Genomic DNA, 22,963 nt, shown 5'->3' with positions numbered 1-22,963 from the left:
AACTCAGTTGCCATAGTAACAAAACCCATGACAACCAAATACACAACATATTCCTCCCCCCCTAATAAGAACATCCCCTAAATAAAACACACACTAAACTAGAGAAGGAGGGTAGACTGCCTCCATTCCCGGCTAAACCCTGGGGATTATTTTGCCCCATAACCGTGGGTTCGCCCTAACTAAAGATACAGCCGATGAGGAGGCCTTCTGTCTCTAGGTGGATTACGGCGAACTTCTGGTGTTATTGCACCCGAAAGCACTAGGGGCTCAGGGTCCGCAGCACGAATAGGTGAGGAGGTGGTATCAGCTCGTGCTGGGCAAAGGGGTATCTCAGCTGCCGGCAGTAATGGAGGAGAACAGTCCGGAACAGGTGACTCATGATTCGGTGTCTCACCAGGAGGGGTGAAGTCAGACCCCTCAACTGCAGATGGGTCCTGAAGACTGGCATGACCTGGCAACAGCTGATCTACATGTCACCGCCAGGTAAGATTCTCTGCAGTCCGGACTGTATAGGAAACAGGTCCTGTTTGAGTGATGACTGTGGCCGGGACCCATTTAGCTCTGGAAGTATAATTCCGAGCCAAAACTGGCTGCCCTGGGCTAAAGGTTCGGTCTTTTGCTCTGGGTGCCCATCTGATTACTTGATATTGCTGCTGATGTTGCACAGTTTGTCGGGGTTCAGAAGGTTTCAGCAGATCAAAGCAAGTGCGCAGCTGTCGTCCCATCATTAGAAAGGCTGGGGAAGCCTGGGTCGTAGCATGAGGTGTGTTTCTATAGGAAAGTAAGAAGGTATCCAGATGCTTTTGAATGGAGTGTTGTCCCTTTGCTGATTTCAAAGCGTTTTTCATTGTCTGCACAAATCTTTCAGCTAATCCGTTGGTGGACGGATGATATGGTGCTGACGTGATGTGGTGTATCCCATTTGCCTTCATAAAATTTTGAAACTCCTGAGAGACGAACTGAGGTCCGTTGTCGCTCACAAGTTGTTCTGGCAGACCAAAACGACTAAAGAGTCCTCGTAGTTTTTGGATAGTACTCTCTGCAGTAGTGGACTGCATTATAGAGACTTCTGGCCATTTAGAATGGGCATCTACTGCCACCAAGAACATGCTTCCTTCAAGGGGGCCAGCAAAGTCAACGTGAATACGTTGCCACGGGTTTTCAGGCCAGTCCCATGGGTGTAGGGGTGCCCACTGGGGTGCATTTCTTACACTCTGACATGACATACAAGCTTTTGCCTTCTCTTCAATAGCACTATCCAATCTAGGCCACCAAAAATAGCTTCGTGCAATTTCCTTCATGCGCACTATTCCACAGTGACCGGAATGTAGCTGTTCTAACATCTGTGATCTCAGGGGTGGTGGAATAATGAAACGCCTCCCCTACAACAAACAACCAGATTGGACCGATAACTCCGTCTGCCTGGACATGTAGGGAACAAGGTCGGGTGAGACCGGAGAGGTTTGTCGAAATTTTCCATGCATCACCAGGTCCATAACTTGGGATAATACTGGGTCAACGCGGGTTGCCTTCTTTATCTGAGTAGCAGTGATGGGTGTATTCTCTACCTGTTCAAAGTAGAAGATTTCCTTTTGGGCACTATCTTGATGTTTGACCGGTAAAGGCAACCTTGAGAGGCCATCTGCATTGCCGTGCAGAGTGGATTTCCGATATTTGATTTCATATGTGTGTGCAGAAAGTATCAATGCCCAACGTTGCATACGACTAGCAGCTAATGGGGGAATGCCTGTGTAGGGTCCAAAAATTGATGTCAGAGGTCGATGGTCTGTAAGAAGAGTAAACTTTCGCCCAAACAGGTACTGATGAAACTTCCTAATTCCAAAAACAATTCCTAATGCCTCACGTTCGATTTGGGCGTAGTTAGTTTCTGCTTTGCTTAGAGTGCGTGAAGCAAAAGCAATAGGTCTTTCTTCTCCTGAAGGCATAATGTGTGACACGACCGCTCCCACTCCATAAGGGGAAGCATCGCAGGCCAATTGCAGGGGTAAGGATGGATCAAAGTGCGTTAGAACTTCAGAATTTAACAATGCATCCTTAGCTTTGTTAAATGCAACATCACAGGCTTCAGTCCACTTCCAGGCCTTGTTCTGCCCAAGGACTACTGGCTAACTGTGAGATGAACTTTCCATAATAGTTCAGTAGTCCTAGAAATGAGCGCAGCTGGCTTACATTTTGAGGTGGGGGAGCCTCCACAATAGCTTTAACTTTTGCAGGGGCCTTATGAAGACCTGCAGAATCGATGATGTGTCCCAAATATTCAACAGAGGGCTTGAAGAATTCACACTTGTCTTTGCGAACTCGTAGGCCATACTCTTCCAGTCTTTGTAGGGTAGCCTCTAAATTCTTTAAGTGATCCTCTTCATTTCTTCCAGTGACCAGGATATCATCCAGATAGCACTGAACTCCTGACAAGCCACACAAGATCTGGTCCATAGCCCTCTGGAACAGGGCGGGAGCCGATGTGATTCCGAAGGGTAGGCGACAGTATCGATAAAGCCCCTTATGAGTCACAATAGTCAACAGCTCTTGGGACTTTTCATCGACGTGCATCTGTAAATATGCTTGACTCAGATCAATCTTACTGAACTTTTGTCCCCCAGCCAGGCCTGCGAAGAGGACATCGATGCGGGGAAGCGGGTATTGCTCTGCACACAACACTGGGTTGACAGTGACTTTAAAATCACCGCAAATCCGGAGAGAGCCATCTTTCTTCACTATTGGAACGATAGGAGTGGCCCATGAGCTATGGGTAACTGGTATTAGGACTCCATTGGTGACCAGGCGCTCCAGGTCTGCTTCAACTTTTGGCCTGATGGCATATGGCACCGTTCGGGCTTTTAGATATTTTGGTGGACTGCCAGGTTTAATGTTCAATGTCACAGTGATTCCCTTCATACTTCCCAAATCATCTCCAAAAACAGCAGCATGTTTCCTTAGTATAGGGGTTAGACTGGTTTCTTCTTTAGTCATCCGGTGCACTTCTGCCCAGTTCAGCTGAATCTTCCCAAGCCAAGACCTACCCATTAAGGCTGGGTAGTCACCTCTCACCACAAACAGTGGCAATTTAGCCGCCTGTCCATTGAGCTCCACCTTAACATCAATAGTGCCCAACATGGGCACAGCTTCACCTGTATACGTCTTCAGAACAGTTTTTGTTGCCTTAAGCGGAAGATGCTGTAGCTTTTCCTTATACACAGTCTCAGGAACCAGCGAGACAGCTGCACCGGTGTCTAGTTCCATGCGTATAGGTTTGCCCTCCAATAAGGGGGTTACCCAGTATTCATGTGAGCCCGCTGCCAAAGACAAAACATGCAGTGGCACTTCCTCTTGTGAGGAGGTGTCACCTTGATCATCCTGGGTCTGCTCTAGGGTATGCAAGGTTCCTCTTTTTGTCGGCCAGACCACAGGCCTCTTTTTCTTTTGTTTACAGGCATACTCAATGTGTCCCTTTTTGCCACAGTGTCGACACACCAGGTCCTTACACCAGCATTCTGATGCCTGGTGACCCAGCTTACCACAGCGGTAACATTCTTGACTCTGCACCGTTTTGTGGGTCAGTTCTTGTGACACTTTTTGCACCCTAGGGGATGCACCGATGTATTGTGCCTCCCTTGTAGCCAGTTCCATGGAGACAGCAATATCAACAGCCTTCTGTAATGTAAGCTGAGCCTCTGTCAGTAGGCGCTTCCGTATAGCTTCACTGCAGAGGCCACACACTAACCTGTCACGCAGGGCATCATTTAACATCTCTTTAAATTCACAGTGTTCTGCTAGCTTTTTTAAAATGGCTACAAATTGTACAACTGTTTCATCTTCCTTTTGGTCTCTTTTGTGGAACCTATATCTTTCAACAATTACCAGTGGTTTTCGGGAGAAATGAGACCCCAGGATTTCCACAATGTCACTGTAAGATTTAGTCTCAGGCTTAACAGGGTGTAGTAAGCTGCGTAGCAGAGAGTAGGTTTTAGCCCCTACAACAGTTAAGAATATTGGCACCTTCTTCGCTTCTGTAATGTCATTTGCAATACCAAAAAGCTCAAAACGCTCAGTATACACATGCCACTGCTCTGTATTCTCATCAAAAGGCTCCAGGGGCCTGGTCAGAGTAGCCATGATTTTTAGTTTCACTTTCACAGTCAGTGCAAACAAGCAGCTTTTTTTCTTTGTTTGGTCTTTACCTTGACTTCTACTTCCTTCTGTTACTGGAGCAGCACCAGGATCCCATCCTCGTCTCCAGTGTTATGTCCTAGGGGCAGCCGGTGTAGGAAGCAATCACTTGAGGCCAGAGAGCAGACAGCTAACCAAAACCTCCATTTTATTTACAGAAACAGAGAGCTCACTCAGCCGGTTGAAACCGGCTGAGCTATCCCTTAATAGTCTAACTCAGTTGCCATAGTAACAAAACCCATGACAACCAAATACACAACAGGTGGGGGAATGGTGCCTGCAGGTAAGAGCAGTGCACGGAGCCTCCTGGTCCCCCCGCCTAGGAGCTGGACCTGCTGGCCGCTTCCAGGGCACAGCGCGGAGTCAGGACAGGCAGGGAGCATTCCTTAGCCCCGCTGCGCTGCTGACCGGGAGCCGCTCGGAGTAAGCCCCTGCCCCAACCCCCGGCCCCTAGCCCTGAGCTCCCCCAAACCTGGAGCCCCCTCCCGCACCCTGAATCCCTCATTTCTGGCCCCACCCCAGAGCCCGCACCCCTAGCCAGTGCCCTTGCCCCCTCCCACACTCCATCTCCCTGCCCCAGCCCAGTGAAAGTGAGTGAGGATGGGTGGGCGAGAGCGAGCCACCGAGGGAGAGGGAATGTGGTAAGTGGGGACGGGACAGGGCTAGGGTGTTCATTTTTGTGCGATTAGAAAGTTGGCAACCCTACCCAGCATGGGACCATGGGCAAGCCACTCCTTTGGGCCCACTTCCCCCTCAGAACTTCCCTCCCACACAGGGTAGGGCAGCCAGGCGTCTGGTTTTCGAGCGGAACACCCAGTTGAAAAGGGACCCTGGTGGCTCCAGTTGGCATCACCGACCAGGCTGTTAAAAGTCCGGTCGGTGGCACAGCAGGGGACCGAGGCTAAGGCAGGCTCCCTGCCTGCCCTAGTTCTGTCAAGTTCCCAGAAGCGGCTGCCAGGTCCTTGCAGGCCCATGGCACATGGGCAGCCAGGGAGGCTCCATGCGCTGCCCCCGCCCTGAGGGCCGGCTCCACAGATCCCATTGGCTGGGAACCGTGACCAATGGGATCTCTGGGGGTGGCGCCTGCGGGCACAAGGGCAGTGGGTGGAACCTTCCTGACTGCGCAAGCATCTAAGGCCTGCAGGGACCTGGCAGTCGCTTCCCATGAGCTGTGGTAAGCGCCGCTGAGACCCCATGCCCCAACCCCCTGCCCCAGTCTGGAGACCCCTCCTGCACCCAAACTCCCTCCCAGAGCCTCCACCCCCCAGCCTCCTGCCACAGCCCTGAGACCCCTCCTGCACCCCAAACCCCTCATCCTGAGCCCCACCCCAGAGCCTGCACCCCCAGCTGGAGTCCTCAGCCCCCCACACTCCACCCCCCTGCCCCAGCCCTCTCCCGCATCCCCAGCCCCACCCCAGAGCCTGCACCCCCAAATGGAGTCCTTACCCCTCCTCCACACCCCAGGCTCCTGCCCCAGCCTGGCGAAAGTGAGTGAGGGTGGGGGAGAGCAAGCAATGGAGGAATGGGGATGGGGTGAGCGAGAGCAGGGCCTTGGAGAAGGGGCGGGACAGGGTGAGGCCTCAGGGAAGGGGTGGGGCAGGGGTGTTCAGTTTTGGGTGATTAGAAAGTTGGCAACTCTAACCCAGGGCAGTAGTGAGACTTGAGTCCCTGCTGTCCAGAGGCCTTAGGCAACACACTGGCATTAATGGAGCTTTGGAGCCGGCCTCCTGAGACATGAGTGGCCTTGGGTGACTGGCCTGATCCTCGTTACTTTTCGTGGGTTGTCGTCCCCAGTGCAAGTGAAGGCATCAGCCCTGCCCACCATCACTGTGCTACTCATGCCTTAGCAACTAAACAAGGCATCCGATCACCAGCACCATGGCAGGCCTGCCTTTCTTAGGCACTGGCATACGCTGCTCTGGGAGCACTGCACTCGGATGTGACGGGCCGTTTCCTCAAATGCGTGTGAAGTTTGCGGATTGTGGCACTGCTGAACCATGGGAAGATTGTCCCTCTCTGAGTCTCTGATGTAACAACAGCTCACATGTGCACTCACTCACAGGACTTGCCCAATGTACGTAGGAAGAGAGCATTGCAGGGGAATTTTTTGTGTACTCTTTTGCAATTACACTGGTTTTAAAAGAACAGATAAATTCCAGCTAAGGGCCAAACGGTCACAAGTGTTAGCTGCACAAATGTGTGCCCCACACGTCTGTTGGTGCATGCAATACCTGCAGTTAGGGGAGGAAACTGACCATTTGCATACCTCATCATCCTATTAGAGTGCATTAGCACTATGTGGTGGGCTGTGCCTCGGGGGAACACCTTACGCCCCCATGTTCATCCTTGTAAAATGATTGTGTGGTATCCAGTGCAACGTTTGTCATGTCTTGTGTCTTTGGAAGGCTCATGATGCACTGAGCATTGTTGTTACAGTAATGTTATAGGTTCTAATTTCCTGTATGTAGTTATGAGGCAGAAAATGTATCCTCATCAGGGCCGGTGCAAGGAATTTTTGCGCCCTAGGCAAAACTTCCACCTTGTACACACCCCCAGCCCTGTGGCAGCTCTCTCCCCTTGCCCTGAGGACACCCCTCCCCCGCGGCACCTCCCCACCCCAGCTCACCTCTGCTCCGCATCCTCCCCTAGCACGCCACCCCTGCTCTAATTCTCCTCCCCTCCCAGGCTTGCGGCGCCAAACAACTGATTGGCACTGCAAGCCTGGGAGGTGGGAGAAGTGGAGCAGCGACCGCACGCTCCGGGAGAAACCGTTGTAAAAAAAAAATTGGGGGCACCGCTTTTTGGTGCCCCCAAATCTTGGTGCCCTAGGCAACCGCCTAGTTCACCTTAATGGTAGCACCAGCCCTGATCCTCATGGCTTAAAATAAGCCCAGGTAAAAACTCTCCAAGAGCAGAGAGGCAGTTCACACCTCATCAGGGCAGGTATGGGACAAACCCAGCCCAGCCTCACAGGAACAAAGGACACTGGCCTAGACAACAACAAAAGAATTTGTAAGGAGTCACCCCCCTTCCTTTGGTCAGTTTGGAACTGCGATGAGGTGATGCTCACCTGACTCTGAAGGGGGAGGGCAAAGTCAAGAGGGAAGAAAAGACATGATAAAAGGGAGAGACGTTTGCCAGGCTTTTCCTCTCTCTTCCACCTCCACCTACAGACAGCACCACCAAGAGACTGAAGCGCTGATCATGGGAGAGCCTGACTGAAGAGCAACCAGCCAGCCTGTGGTAAGAAGCATCTACATTTGTAAGGGCATTGAAAGTGTTAAGATCAGCTTAGAATGTATTTTGCTTTTATTTTATTTGACCAAATCTGACTTGTTATGCTTTGACTTATAATCACTTAAAAATCTCTCTGTGTAGTTAATAAACTTGTTTGTTTATTCTACCTGAAGCAGTGCATTTGGTTTGAAGTGTGTCAGAAACTCCCCTTGGGATAACAAGCCTAGTACATATCAATTTCTTTGTTAAATTGGCAAACTCATATAAGCTTGCAGCGTCCAGCAGGCATAACTGGACACTGAAGACGGAGGTTCCTAGGGTTGTGTCTGGGACCAGAGATATTAGCTCAGGGGTTGGCAACCTTTCAGCAGTGCTGTGCCGAGTCTTCATTTATTCACTCTAATTTAAGGTTTCGTGTGCCAGTAATACATTTTAACGTTTTTAGGTCTCTTTCTGTAAGTCTATAATATATAACCAAACTATTGTTGTATATAAAGTAAATAAGGTTTTTAAAATGTTTAAGAAGCTTCATTTAAAATTAAGTTAAAGTGCAGATCCCCCCAGACTAGTGGCCAGGACCGAGGCAGTGTGACTGCCACCGAAAATCAGCTTGTGTGCCGCCTTTGGCACCTGTGCCATAGGTTGCCTCCCCCTGGACTAGCGAAACAATGGGTGACACTGCTTGCAGTCCTGGTGGGGAAGAGGAGCCTGCTGCAACTGTGAGCACCCTGCACAACTGAACTAACAGCAGAAAGCTGCCATGACAGCTATAGTGGACAAATGGAGACCTTCGACAGTGCCATGGAGGACTGGCTGTCATATACAGGGAGGCTGGAGCAGTATTTTAAAGTAAATGAGATTTCCCCAGAAAAACGTGTAGCGTCTTTACTGAGTGGGATGGGGGGGGAACCTACAGTTTAGTACGCAGTCTGATCACCCCAGAGAAGCCAGCCAGCCAAACCTGAAAAGAGATGGTTCAAGAGCACCTGTCACGCAAGACCCTGATTACAGCAGAAAGTTTCAGGTTTCATAAGCAGAATCAGCTTGAAGGTGAATCTGTTTCCTCTTTTGAGACAGCGTTAAAAAGATTATCAAAACACTGTGCTTTTAAGGATGGTGTCATGAATAGTTAGTAAAGGGTTAAAGCATAGTACCTGGTGGGCATCTGACCTGAGGACCAATCAGGGAAGAGAATTTGAAACTCCTAGGAGGGAACTTTTCCCTCTGTTTGGGGGGGTCTTTGTCTTTGGCCGGTTGGAGTTCAAGAGACCAGACGAGTTAATCAAGTCCCTACAAGTTCCACCTTTCTGAACTAATTTCTTCTAGTCAAGATAGTGAGTATTAGAAAGATACTTTGTGTCCTTATCTAATAATCCTATGTTTGCAATTCTGTGTGTTTGTTATTGATTATTCTTAATTCTGCTTGTACTGGTTGTACTGAGAAAGAGAGAGGATTCTCTCCAGAACTTAGCAAGGTTATACCCTATGAGTGCCCAGCTTGGATTCATAGAGATTCTATATTTTCTTTTGTTCTCTTAATAAATTCTTTTCTTTTCTTTGGACTTGGTTAATTCCTTCCCTGGGGGAAATTCAGGGGAAGGGGAGGGGGAAGTGGGCTGCTTCCCTGTGTGTAGAGATTCAAGGCGTTTGAATCCAGGCACCTCTGTCTCCAGAGCAGGCTGGAGAGAGGGAGGAGGGGGGAGGTTCCTCCTCTGTGAATTGATCTGTGTTCCCAAGGGGGGAAACAGGGGTGTCCCGGCCCACGGAATTGACCGGGTGGTGGCAGCCGAAGGGGAGACCTACCCTAGGATTTTGGGGTGGGGGAAGACATGCGGGTCCTCACTTTGGAACCGCCCAGTTTCAAGTGAGGGTAGACTCCTGACATGGTGGCAGCGGAGTTTCGAACCCATTGTTACAAGCAGTTTTTTTCAGCTGGGCTACGCTGAAGGGAGCTATTCTCTTCTTCTAGAGCAGGAAAGCAACCTGACAGAAGAGGGAGTTTACAGTTTCAGCCAGGTTGGCTGGAGGGAATTAAGTTCCAGCAGGCTTTGTTGGAAGCAGTTTTCTTCTGTTTGCTTGAGGCAGCTTGAGGAAAAGGCAAGTTTCAAGCAGTTTTCAGGGTTGGGAGGAGTTTTTTTTCTCTGCTGGCTATGCTGAGGAAAAACTCTTCCCTAGAGGTGTGTCCTTCCTTTGTGATATCAGGTATCACTCAGGATTCCTAAGGTGGGGGGAAGTGCTCGCCAAAGTACATTCCCATCCAACAGGAAAAACAGGTTTGGGGGGGGAAGAGACAAACCCTCCAGCCAGGTTTTTTTTTTTTTTTCTCCCTGTGTCTTTTGAAAGGATCAGAAGACAGGAGAACACAAATCCCTGAGGAATAGACCAGATTTTTCTCAGGGGTATTGTTAGCAGCAGCCTTTCAGCTGGGCTGCTGGGTACAGCAACTCAGAGCAGAGGGAGACAGAGAAATTTTTTTTTAACTCTTTCCCTCTTTCTCAGTACAAACCAGTAACATTACACAAACCACAATTTGCTATACAAAGGATTGATTTCTCTTTCTTTACTCAAGTTATCATAGGCAGGGGTAGGGACTGTCAAGCAACACATACGGTTCACTGACTGCAGAGGGGTGTGGCCAGCACCTGAAGGCACAGACATGACTGACTCAAAGACCGAACTGGAAATTGCTCAAGTAAATTTAAAAATCCTACAGGCACAAAAAGAGAAGGAGGAAGCTGCCCATCAGAGAGAGATGGAAAAACTAGAAGCTACCCAAAAAGCCAAAGAGGCAGAACACAGGAGGGCGATGGCAGCCAAAGAGGCTGACCGGGAAACCAAAGAGTTAGAGCTCCGAATCCAGACACAGGCTTTGGAATTAGAAAAAGCTAAACAGCAAACTCCACCCAATCCAATCCCTCTTCAACCTACTGATCAACCTTCTCGGAGAAAATTTCCCGCCTACAGGGCCAGGGATGATGTTGAGGCCTTTTTAGAAAACTTTGAGAGGGCCTGTATTGGATACCATCTTCCTAAAGATCAATACATGCTGGAGCTGAGGTCACAGCTCAGCGGACAATTATCCCTGGTGGCAGCTGAAATGCCTAGAGACCTGATGGACGACTTTCCACTGTTCCTAACCAAGGCCAGACTCAGAATGGGCATCACCCCTGATCACGCCCGTCAGCGTTTCAGAGCCCAGAAATGGAAACCAGAGATGTCATTTCCAGAACACGCTGCTTACCTGGAAAAACACTATTTCTCCTGGATATCAGGATCCAAGGTTAAGGAGCTAGACGACCTACACCTCCTGATATTGATGGAACAGTTCCTAGATGGTGTTCCTGAGAACATTAGACGCTACATCCAAGATGGTAAACCAAAAACTCTCACTGAGGCAGGAGAGATTGGAGCCAGATGGATGGCATCGGTAGACAACACGAAAGCTACTGCCAAGGGGAGCGAATCCAACAGGGTACACACCGACACTAAACCCTACCGTAGCGGACCAATCAAACCCACACCTACAACCCACGGACAGTCACACTCTACCTCTTCTTCTACCTCACCAGTCTCCAGTAGACCAACACAAACCGGTGACCCATCAACTGGGCGATGTTTTCAATGCAATGAATTGGGGCATATCAAAGCCAAATGCCCAAAGAACCTAAACCGAGTGCAACTCCTTGCACCTTCACACCAAGGAAAGCCGGACATAGATGTATCTCAAATACCCTTAGAACATAGGGAAACTTTGAGAGTGGACGAAAAGGAGATCATCGCATGGAGAGACACTGCAGCACATGTGTCAGCTATCCACCGAACCTTCGTGGACCCCAAATTCATCAACCAGAAAACCAAAGTGACAATTCGACCCTTCATGTCAAAACCTGTAACATTACCTACAGTGCGTTTACCTGTCCAGTACAAGGGCTGGTCAGGGAAGTGGACTTTTGCTGTCTATGACAACCATCCGATTCCCATGCTACTGGGGAACGACTTGGCCCGACACATTGAACAGCAAAAAACAGAGGGAGTGGTTACACGCAGCCAAGCCAGACGAGCTGCCGGACCCATCCCTGTTCCTGAGCCATCCACCGGGACCCCGTCTGTGTTACCAGAGACCCAGACAGAGGTGGTGGAACCGGATCCCAGGCCAACACCTACAGCAGCCATAGTACATCCAGTCCCAGAACCGGAACTGGAAGAGCAACCAGCGCCAGCACCGGCGCCAGCGCTTGCAACTCCACCGCCAGAGGGCGCCAACGGGCCTGAACTGGCAGAAGCAGCAAACAACCCTACCCAAGAGGCTCAGCCGGAGCCTGAAATGACACTTTGTGCACCAGCGGGGAGCGGTCCACAGTCAACGGAAACAACCTCATCACCTACATCGCTTCCAGAGGAACTGGTGTCTCCCGCCTCAAGGGAACAGTTCCAGAGAGAGCAGGAAGCCGATGACAGCCTCAAGAAAGCATGGGCGGCGGCACGCAGCAACCCACCGCCTCTCAGCTCTACTACCCGATCCCGGTTCGTTGTGGAGAAAGGACTGTTATACAAGGAATTTCTTTCTGGTGGACACCAGGAGGGCTGGCATCCTCAAAAACGGTTGCTCGTTCCGACCAAGTACCGGGAAAAGCTCTTAAGCTTAGCCCATGATCACCCTAGTGGCCATTCTGGGGTGAAACGAAGCAAAGACAGGTTGGGAAGGTCCTTTGACTGGGAGGGGATGGGCAAGGACGTTGTCAAGTATGTCCGGTCTTGTGAGGTATGCCAAAAGGTAGGAAAACCTCAAGACCAGGTCAAGGCCCCTCTCCAACCACTCCCCATAATGGAGGTCCCATTTCAGCGAGTAGCTGTGGATATTATGGGTCCTTTCCCAAAAAAGACCCCCAGAGGAAAACAGTACATACTGACTTTTGTGGACTTTGCTACCAGATGGCCGGAGGCAGTAGCTCTAGGCAACACCAGGGCTAACACTGTGTGCCAGGCCTTAACTGACATTTTTACCAGGGTGGGTTGGCCCTCTGAAATTCTTACAGATTCGGGAACAAATTTCCTATCAGGGACCATGAAAGACCTGTGGGAAACTCATGGGGTGCATCACTTGGTTGCCACCCCGTACCATCACCAAACTAATGGCCTAGTGGAAAGGTTCAATGGAACTTTGGGGGCCATGATCCGCAAATTCGTCAATGAACACTCCAATAATTGGGATCTAGTGTTACAACAGTTGCTGTTTGCCTACAGGGCTGTTCCACATCCGAGTTTAGGATTCTCACCATTCGAGCTGGTGTATGGCCATGAGGTTAAGGGGCCATTACAGCTGGTAAAGCAGCAATGGGAGGGGTTTACACCTCCTCCAGGGACTAACATTCTGGACTTTGTAAGCAACCTTCAAAACACCCTCCGAGACTCTTGGGCCCTTGCTCGAGAGAACTTAAGAGATGCTCAAGCGGAGCAAAAGGTCTGGTATGATCGACATGCCAAGGAGCGGTCCTTCAAGGTAGGAGACCAGGTCATGGTCTTGAAGGCGCAACAGGCCCATAAGATGGAAGCGTCCTGGGAAGGACCATACATGGTCCAGGAGCGCCTGGGAGCTGTTAACTACCTCATAACATTCCCTGATTCCTTTTTAAAGCCTAAAGTGTTTCATGTTAACTCTCTAAAGCCCTTTTATCCCAGAGAATTACAGGTCTGTCACTTTACAGTTCAGGAAGGAGATGACACCGAGTGGCCTGAAGGTGTCTACTACGAAGGTAAAAGAAATGGTGGTGTGGAAGAGGTGACCCTCTCCACAACCCTACAACGTCTACAGCGGCAACAGATCAAGGGACTGTGCACTGACTTCGACCCCTTGTTCTCAGCCATCCCAGGACGGACTGAGCAAACCTACCACTCCATTGACACAGGTAATGCTCACCCGATTAGAACACCACCCTACCGGGTGTCACCTCATGCCAAAGTTGCTATTAAACAGGAGATTGACAACATGTTGGAGATGGGTATCATCCGCCCTTCTACCAGTGCATGGGCATCTCCAGTGGTTCTGGTTCCCAAACCAGATGGGGAAATACGCTTTTGTGTGGACTACCGTAAGCTAAATGCTGTAACTCGTCCAGACAACTATCCAATGCCACGCACTGATGAGCTATTGGAAAAGTTGGGACGTGCCCAGTTCATCTCTACCATTGATTTAACCAAGGGATACTGGCAGGTACCACTAGATGAACCCGCCAGGGAAAAATCTGCCTTCATCACCCATGCAGGGGTGTATGAGTTTACTGTGCTTCCGTTCGGACTGCGGAATGCACCTGCCACCTTCCAAAGGCTGGTGGATGGTCTACTAGCAGGATTGGAAGACTGTGCAGTTGCATACCTCGATGATGTGGCCATTTTTTCTGATTCATGGCCCGAACACCTAGAACATTTGAAAATGGTTTTAGAGCGCATCAGGCAGGCAGGACTAACTGTTAAGGCCAAAAAGTGTCAAATAGGCCACAACAGAGTGACTTACCTAGGACACCAGGTGGGTCAAGGAACCATCAACCCCCTACAGGCCAAGGTGGAGGCTATCCAACAGTGGCCTGTCCCAAGGTCAAAGAAACAGGTCCAATCCTTCTTAGGTTTGGCCGGATATTACAGGCGATTTGTACCACACTACAGCCAAATCGCTGCCCCACTAACTGATCTGACCAGGAAAACCCAGCCAAATGCGGTTAAGTGGACTGATGAGTGTCAGAAAGCCTTTACCCAGCTTAAGGCGATGCTCATGTCGGACCCTGTATTAAGGGCCCCAGACTTTGACAAACCCTTCCTAGTTACCACCGATGCATCTGAACGTGGGGTAGGAGCGGTACTAATGCAGGAAGGACCGGATCACAACTTCCATCCTGTCGTGTTTCTCAGCAAGAAACTGTCTGAGAGGGAAAGCCACTGGTCCATCAGTGAAAAAGAATGTTACGCCATTGTGTATGCCTTGGAAAAGCTACGCCCATACGTTTGGGGCCGGCACTTCCAGCTACAAACTGACCATGCTGCGCTAAAGTGGCTTCACACCAACAAGGGAAACAACAAGAAACTTCTCCGCTGGAGCTTAGCTCTCCAAGACTTTGACTTTGACATTCAACACATTTCAGGAGCTTCCAACAAAGTTGCTGATGCACTCTCTCGTGAAAGTTTCCCAGAATCAAGTGGCTAAAAACTGTTCTTAATATGTTTTCATGCTTAGTAGTCGATGTAATAGTGCATGTGTTTTATTACTCTGGTTGTTTTACAGTTCTAGGAGGAAATCGCCGCCAGTGGATCCCACTGTGACGATTTGGGGGGCGTGTCATGAATAGTTAGTAAAGGGTTAAAGCATAGTACCTGGTGGGCATCTGACCTGAGGACCAATCAGGGAAGAGAATTTGAAACTCCTAGGAGGGAACTTTTCCCTCTGTTTGGGGGGGTCTTTGTCTTTGGCCGGTTGGAGTTCAAGAGACCAGACGAGTTAATCAAGTCCCTACAAGTTCCACCTTTCTGAACTAATTTCTTCTAGTCAAGATAGTGAGTATTAGAAAGATACTTTGTGTCCTTATCTAATAATCCTATGTTTGCAATTCTGTGTGTTTGTTATTGATTATTCTTAATTCTGCTTGTACTGGTTGTACTGAGAAAGAGAGAGGATTCTCTCCAGAACTTAGCAAGGTTATACCCTATGAGTGCCCAGCTTGGATTCATAGAGATTCTATATTTTCTTTTGTTCTCTTAATAAATTCTTTTCTTTTCTTTGGACTTGGTTAATTCCTTCCCTGGGGGAAATTCAGGGGAAGGGGAGGGGGAAGTGGGCTGCTTCCCTGTGTGTAGAGATTCAAGGCGTTTGAATCCAGGCACCTCTGTCTCCAGAGCAGGCTGGAGAGAGGGAGGAGGGGGGAGGTTCCTCCTCTGTGAATTGATCTGTGTTCCCAAGGGGGGAAACAGGGGTGTCCCGGCCCACGGAATTGACCGGGTGGTGGCAGCCGAAGGGGAGACCTACCCTAGGATTTTGGGGTGGGGGAAGACATGCGGGTCCTCACTTTGGAACCGCCCAGTTTCAAGTGAGGGTAGACTCCTGACAGATGGGCTTAACGAGGCCCTAAGAGAGAAATTTGTGCGTGGACTGCTTAATGAAAGCGTACAGAAGAGGCTCTCAACTGAGGGAAATTTTACCTTTAAAAGGGCAGTAAGAAATTGGAGTAGCAATGAAAACTGCAGAAAGAGAGGCAATAAAATTGCATACCGGCACTAAAACTGAAGTAGGAGCGCATAAACTATCTGTAACTCAAAGCAAGAGCCGGTCCACGTGGCAGACAGACTCATGTTTTCACTGTGGAAAAGAGTTCCACACTTCTTTTGATTGCCAGTTCAAAGAAGCAGATTGTAACAGCTGTAATAAAAAAAGTCGAATCCAAGTAATTTGTCACACTAAGAGAAATAAGGAAGAGACCCAATCAGGATACAGAAAAAGGAATATCAGTGTACATTCCGTAGCCAGAGGCAATAGTGACACAGACCGTGAGGGTGGAGTGGCCAGCCTGCATGTATATAGGGTAAGCAAAAAATGAAAAGTCATCAATCTGGTTGAAACCCTGGGTGGTGGGAAAATGCTCAGAATGGAATTGAATGCTAGCTCTGCCATGTCTGTTACCTCACGTTCAGAATATGAGAAAACTTTTCTAAATACCAAACGGAAGGGGCCACTAATATTACTAAAAATATATGGGAGAAAAAATAGTGCCTGTTATATCCTTGGGGGCAGCCGGTTTAGGAAGAAATCACTTGAGGCCAGAGAGCAGATAGCTAACAAAACTACCATTTTATTTACAGACACAGAGAGCTCACTCAGCCGGCCGAAGATGGCTGAGCTATCCCCTAATAATCTAACTCAGTTGCCATAGGAACAAAAACCATGACAACCAAATACACAACATATTCCTCCCCCCCTAATAAGAACATCCCCTAAATAAAACACACACTAGACTAGAGAAGGAGGGTAGACTGCCTCCATTCCCGGCTAAACCCTGGGGATTATTTTGCCCCATAACCGTGGGTTCGCCCTAGCTAAAGATCCAGCTGATGAGGAGGCCTTCTGTCTCTAGGTGGATTACAACAAACTTCTGGTGTTGTTGCACCCGAAAGTACCATGGGCTCTGGGTCCGCAGCACGAACGGGTGAGGAGGTGGTATCAGCTCGTGCTGGGCAAAGGGGCATCTCAGCCGCCGGCAGTAATGGAGGAGAACAGTCAGGAACAGGTGATTCATGATTCGGTGTCTCACCAGAAGAGGTGAAGTCAGACCCCTCAACTGCAGATGTGTCCTGAGGACTGGCATGACCTGGCAAGAGCTGATCTACATGTCGCCGCCAGGTAAGATTCTCTGCAGTCCGGACTGTGTAGGAAACAGGTCCTGTTTGAGTGATGACTGTGGCTGGGACCCATTTAGCTCTGGAAGTATAATTCCGAGCCAAAACTGGCTGTCCCGGGCTAAAGGTTCGCTCTTTTGCTCTGGGTGCCCATCTGATGACTTGATATTGCTGCTGATGTTGCACAGTTTGTCGGGGTTCAGAAGGTTTCAGCAGATCAAAGCAAGTGCGCAGCTGTCGTCCCATCATTAGAAAGGCCGGAGATGACTGGGTCATAGCATGAGGTGTGTTTCTGTAGGAAAGTAAGAAGGTATCCAGACGCTTTTGAATGGAGTGTTGTCCCTTTGCTGATTTCAAAGCATTTTTCATTGTTTGCACAAATCTTTCAGCTAATCCATTGGTGGACGGATGATATGGTGCTGACGTGTTGTGGTGTATCCCATTTGCCTTCATAAAATTTTGAAACTCCTGAGAGACGAACTGAGGTCCGTTGTCGCTCACAAGTTGTTCTGGCAGACCAAAACGACTAAAGAGTCCTCGTAGTTTTTGGATAGTACTCTCTGCAGTAGTGGACTGCATTATAGAGACTTCTGGCCATTTAGAATGGGCATCTACTGCCACCAAGAACATGCTTCCTTCAAGGGGGCCAGCAAAGTCAACGTGAATATGTTGCCATGGGTTTTCAGGCCAGTCCCATGGGTGTAGGGGTGCCCACTGGGGTGCATTCCTCACACCCTGATATGACATATAAGCTTTTGCCTTCTCTTCAATAGCACTGTCCAATCCAGGCCACCAAAAATAGCTTCGTGCAATTTCCTTCATGCGCACTATTCCACAGTGACCAGAATGTAGCTGTTCTAACATCTGTGATCTCAGTGGTGGTGGAATAATGACACGTCTCCCCCACAACAAACAACCAGATTGGACCGATAACTCCATCCTCCTGGACATGTAGGGAACAAGGTCGGATGAGACCGGAGAGGTTTGTCGAGATTTTCCATGCATCACCAGGTCCATAACTTGGGACAATACTGGGGAGGGGATAGCTCAGTGGTTTGAGCATTGGCCTGCTAAACCTAGGGTTGTGAGTTCAATCTTTGAGGGGGCCGTTTAGGGATTTGGGGCAAAAATCTTTCTGGGGATTGGTCCTGCTTTGAGCAGAGGGTTGGACTAGATGACCTCCTGAGGTCCCTTCCAACTATGATATTCTATTCTATGAACACGGGTTGCCTTCTTTATCTGAGTAGCAGTGATTGGTGTATTCTCTACCTGTTCAAAGTAGATGATTTCCTTTTGGGCACTATCTTGATGTTTGACCGGCAAAGGCAACCTTGAGAGGCCATCTGCATTGCCGTGCAGAGTGGATTTCTGATATTTGATTTCATATGTGTGTGCTGAAAGTAACAATGCCCAACGTTGCATATGACTAGCAGCTAATGGGGGAATGCCTGTGTAGGGTCCAAAAATTGACATCAGAGGTCGATGGTCTGTGAGAAGAGTAAACTTTCGACCAAACAGGTACTGATGAAACTTCCAAATTCCAAAAACAATTCCTAATGCCTCACGTTCGATTTGGGCGTAGTTAGTTTCTGCTTTGCTTAGAGTGCATGAAGCAAAAGCAATAGGTCTCTCTTCTCCCGAGGGCATAATGTGTGACACGACTGCTCCCACTCCATAAAGGGAGGCATTGCAGACCAATTGTAGGGGTTAGGATGGATCAAAGTGCGTGAGAACTTCAGAATTTAGCAATGCATCCCTAGCTTTGTTAAATGCAACATCACAGGCTTCAATCCACTTCCAGGCCTTGTTCTGCCCAAGGAGCTCATGAAGTGGTTTTAGCAGTATGGCTAACTGTGAGATGAATTTCCATAATAGTTCAGTAGTCCTAGAAACGAGCGCAGCTGGCTTACATTTCGAGGTGGGGGAGCCTCCACAATAGCTTTAACTTTTGCAGGGGCCTTATGAAGACCTGCAGAATCAATGATGTGTCCCAAATATTCAACAGAGGGCTTGAAGAATTCACACTTGTCTTTGCAAACTCGTAGGCCATACTCTTCCAGTCTTTGTAGAGTAGCCTCTAAATTCTTTAAGTGATCCTCTTCATTTCTTCTGGTGACCAGGATATCATCCAGATAGCACTGAACTCCTGACAAGCCACACAAGATCTGGTCCATAGCCCTCTGGAACAGGGCGGGTGCAGATGTTATTCCGAAGGGTAGGCGACAGTATCGATAAAGCCCCTTATGAGTCACAATAGTCAACAGCTCTTGGGACTTTTCATCGACGTGTATCTGTAAATATGCTTGACTCAGATCAATCTTACTGAACTTTTGTCCCCCAGCCAGGCCTGTGAAGAGGTCATCGATGCGGGGAAGCGGGTATTGCTCTGCACACAACACTGGGTTGACAGTGACTTTAAAATCACCGCAAATCCGGAGAGAGCCATCTTTCTTCACTATTGGAACGATAGGAGTGGCCCATGAGCTATGGGTAACTGGTATTAGGACTCCATTGGTGACCAGGCGCTCCAGGTCTGCTTCAACTTTTGGCCTGATGGCATATGGCACCGTTCGGGCTTTTAGATATTTTGGTGGACTGTCAGGTTTAATGTTCAATGTCACAGTGATTCCCTTCATACTTCCCAAATCATCTCCAAAAACAGCAGCATGTTTCCTTAGTATAGGGGTTAGACTGGTTTCTTCTTTAGTCATCAGGTGCACTTCTGCCCAGTTCAGTTGAATCTTCCCAAGCCAAGACCTACCCATTAAGGCTGGGTAGTTACCTCTCACCACAAACAGTGGCAATTTAGCCGCCTGTCCATTGAGCTCCACCTTAACATCAGTAGTGCCCAACATGGGCACAGCTTCTCCTGTATACGTCTTCAGAACAGCTTTTGTTGCCTTAAGCGGAAGATGCTGTAGCTTTATACACAGTCTCGGAGACCAGCGAGACGGCTGCAGCGGTGTCCAGTTCCATGCGTATAGGTTTGCCATCCAATAACGGGGTTACCCAGTATTCATGTGAGCCCGCTGCCAAAGACAAAACATGCAGTGGCACTTCCTCTTGCGATGAGGTGTCACCTTGATCATCCTGGGTCTGCTCTAGGGTATGCAGGGTTCCTCTTTTTGTCGGCCAGACCACAGGCCTCTTTTTCTTTTGTTTACAGGCACACTCAATGTGTCCCTTTTTGCCACAGTGTCGACACACCAGGTCCTTACATCAGCATTCTGATGCCTGGTGACCCGGCTTACCACAGCGGTAACATTCTTGACTCTGCACAGTTTTGTGGGTCGGTTCTTGTGACACTTTTTGCACCCTAGGGGATGCACCGATGTATTGCGCCTCCCTTGTAGCCAGTTCCATGGAGACAGCAATATCAACAGCCTTCTGTAAGGTAAGCTGAGCCTCTGTCAGTAGGCGCTTCCGTATAGCTTCACTGTAGAGGCCACACACTAACCTGTCACGCAGGGCATCATTTAACATCTCTTTAAATTCACAGTGTTCTGCTAGCTTTTTTAAAATTGCTACAAAATGTACAACTGTTTCATCTTCCTTTTGGTCTCTTTTGTGGAACCTATATCTTTCAGCAATTACCAGTGGTTTTGGGGAAAAACGGGACCCCAGGATTTCCACAATGTCACTGTAAGATTTAGTCTCAGGCTTAACAGGGTGTAGTAAGCTGCGTAGCAGGGAGTAGGTTTTAGCCCCTACAACACTTAAGAATATTGGGACCTTCTTCGCTTCTGTAATGTCATTTGCAATACCAAAAAGCTCAAAACGCTCAGTATACACATGCCACTGCTCTATATTCTCATCAAAAGGTTCCAGTGGCCTGGTCAGAGTAGCCATGATTTTTAGTTTCACTTTCACAGTCAGTGTAAACAAGCAGTATTTTTCTTTGTTTGGTCTTTACCTTGACTTCTACTTCCTTCTGTTACTGGAGCAGCACCAGGATCCCATCCATCGTCGCCACTTGTTATATCCTTGGGGGCAGCCGGTTTAGGAAGAAATCACTTGAGGCCAGAGAGCAGATAGCTAACAAAACTACCATTTTATTTACAGACACAGAGAGCTCACTCAGCCTGCCGAAGCTGGCTGAGCTATCCCTTAATGATCTAACTCAGTTGCCATAGGAACAAAAACCATGACAACCAAATACACAACAAAAACTATAACTGCATTAAAAAAAAAGAATTAGATAAGTTAATGGAGGATAGGTCCATCAGTGGTTATTAGCCAAGAGGGTCAGGAATGCAACCCCCTGTTCTGGGTTTTCCTAGCCTCTTCCTCGCAGAGGCTGGGAGTGGACAACTGAGGATGGATCACTCCATGATTGCCCTGTTCTCTTCATTCCCTTTGAAGCATCTGGCACTGGCCACTATCGGAAGAAAGGCTACCGGGCTAGATGGCCTGCAATGTTCAGGAGGTCAGACTAGATGATCACGATGGTCCCGTCTGACCTTAAAGTCTGTGAGTCTGTGGACCATTGGTCTGACCCAGTATGGCTGATCTTAAGTAATATAGAGGAGGAATAAAAGAACCAGCAGCTGTTATTTCCAACAGCAGATCTCCATTGTGGGCCATAGGCCCTTAGGTGAGAGGCTACCTTAGATGGGAAGTGATACCCAGAGCCTCTGGGCATTGTTCACAAGGTGATTTCTGGGCTTCAGAAACCTGTCTGGAGCACAGACCCTTTATGCTGCTTTCCCCCATCTTAGCAGGACCTTTCAGCCTGTGCATGTAGGAGGGAGTGTTGTCTGGGGTTTCGAACAGGGCTCTGGAAGTCAGGACTCCTAGGCTCTAATCCCAGCTCTGCTACTCACTCACTGTCACTTGGGCAAGTCACTTCACCACCCGGTGGCTCCACTTCCTCATTTGCAAAGTGGGGATAAAAGGAATCCTGGTCTCACAGGTGTGAGGTATTTGTAAAGCATCTTGAGAGCCTCTGCTGAGAGGTGCCAGTGAGGTGGCCAGTGCAGAACAGACATTACTCTGGAACATCAATGAGTCGAGATGGAGCAAGCTTTATTTCCTTGGCCTCTGGGCTTGGGCGGGCAGATGTGGCAAAAGAATAACTTGGTTCCCTGTTGTTGGGGCTACATCTGCTGCCCCTGAGTGTGCAGCGCAACAGAGCTGCTGCATGAAACTATCACAGTCCAACTGCTGCCATTTACCCTGCACAAGAGAGGGACAGGACGGGGCGGTAATGCATGGGGAATCTTTACTGCAGCTGCTGATCACTGATAGACCCTGTTTTTCTTTGGCTCTCCAGCTCCCAGATTGACTGACTCCCACTACGCTGCTCAGTATTATCACATAAGCGCCTCTGAATTCTGGCTTGGCTTACGAAGGGGTTGCGGACTGCACAACAACTCATACAAAACTCTGCCCCCCTGATGAAACCAGCTCATGTTTGCATGAACCTGCCACCAAACCCCTTTGCCATCACTGTGATCCAGAAACAGCTAGGAGGGTTTGTAGGAAAAAGCCCCAGCCCTGGGATTAATGGCAGTGATCAGTCATCCTGGGGTCACAACTAAGATTGTTCGTTTCAGCCAAGTTTCATTGTGAGTTTGTGAGTGCGAGGTTTGGACAAACCCAAATGCAACAATGAAATGCAGCTTCTGATATTTGGTGTTTTAATTCAAGCCCCCCTTCCAGGAGTCAGTTGCCTTCATAAGAATCTCAGCTTTCACTTTAAAAAGTAAGTGGCTAGCCTGCCTGGTTGCAGAGAAAAGTCTGAAAATCTGACCCAAATGAGTCCCAAAGACTCAGAAACCAGAAGGAAATGAAAAGAACCACAAATATATTATTTATTAAAATCTATTGACTTTTAAGCCAATTATTGGGTGGCCTGGCTCACGATTGTTGACTGTTTGATTTGGCAATGCTGAGAGTCACCAAAAGCAGCAGCATATGGACAGCTCCAGGACAGTTACCTCTTTAAAAAGAAATTTGCCAGACTTTGGTAAACCTGTGAAAAGGGGCCATGCTTCAGACCAGTCCTTATTTTAGTTCAACCACTTTGCCCACCAGTGATGACAATCTCCTGTACTAATAGTTCCAACTTCAAGGGCAGATGACACCGAAAGCAAGAGCACAGGGGAAGTGGCCTAAATTCCTTGCCTGTGATACTAACAACACTCAAACCTATTCATAGGGA

This window comes from Mauremys mutica, chromosome 23, assembly GCF_020497125.1.
Source record: "Mauremys mutica isolate MM-2020 ecotype Southern chromosome 23, ASM2049712v1, whole genome shotgun sequence".
NCBI classification, from domain to species: Eukaryota; Metazoa; Chordata; order Testudines; family Geoemydidae; genus Mauremys; species Mauremys mutica.
Note: the sequence above shows the minus strand (reverse complement) of the source record.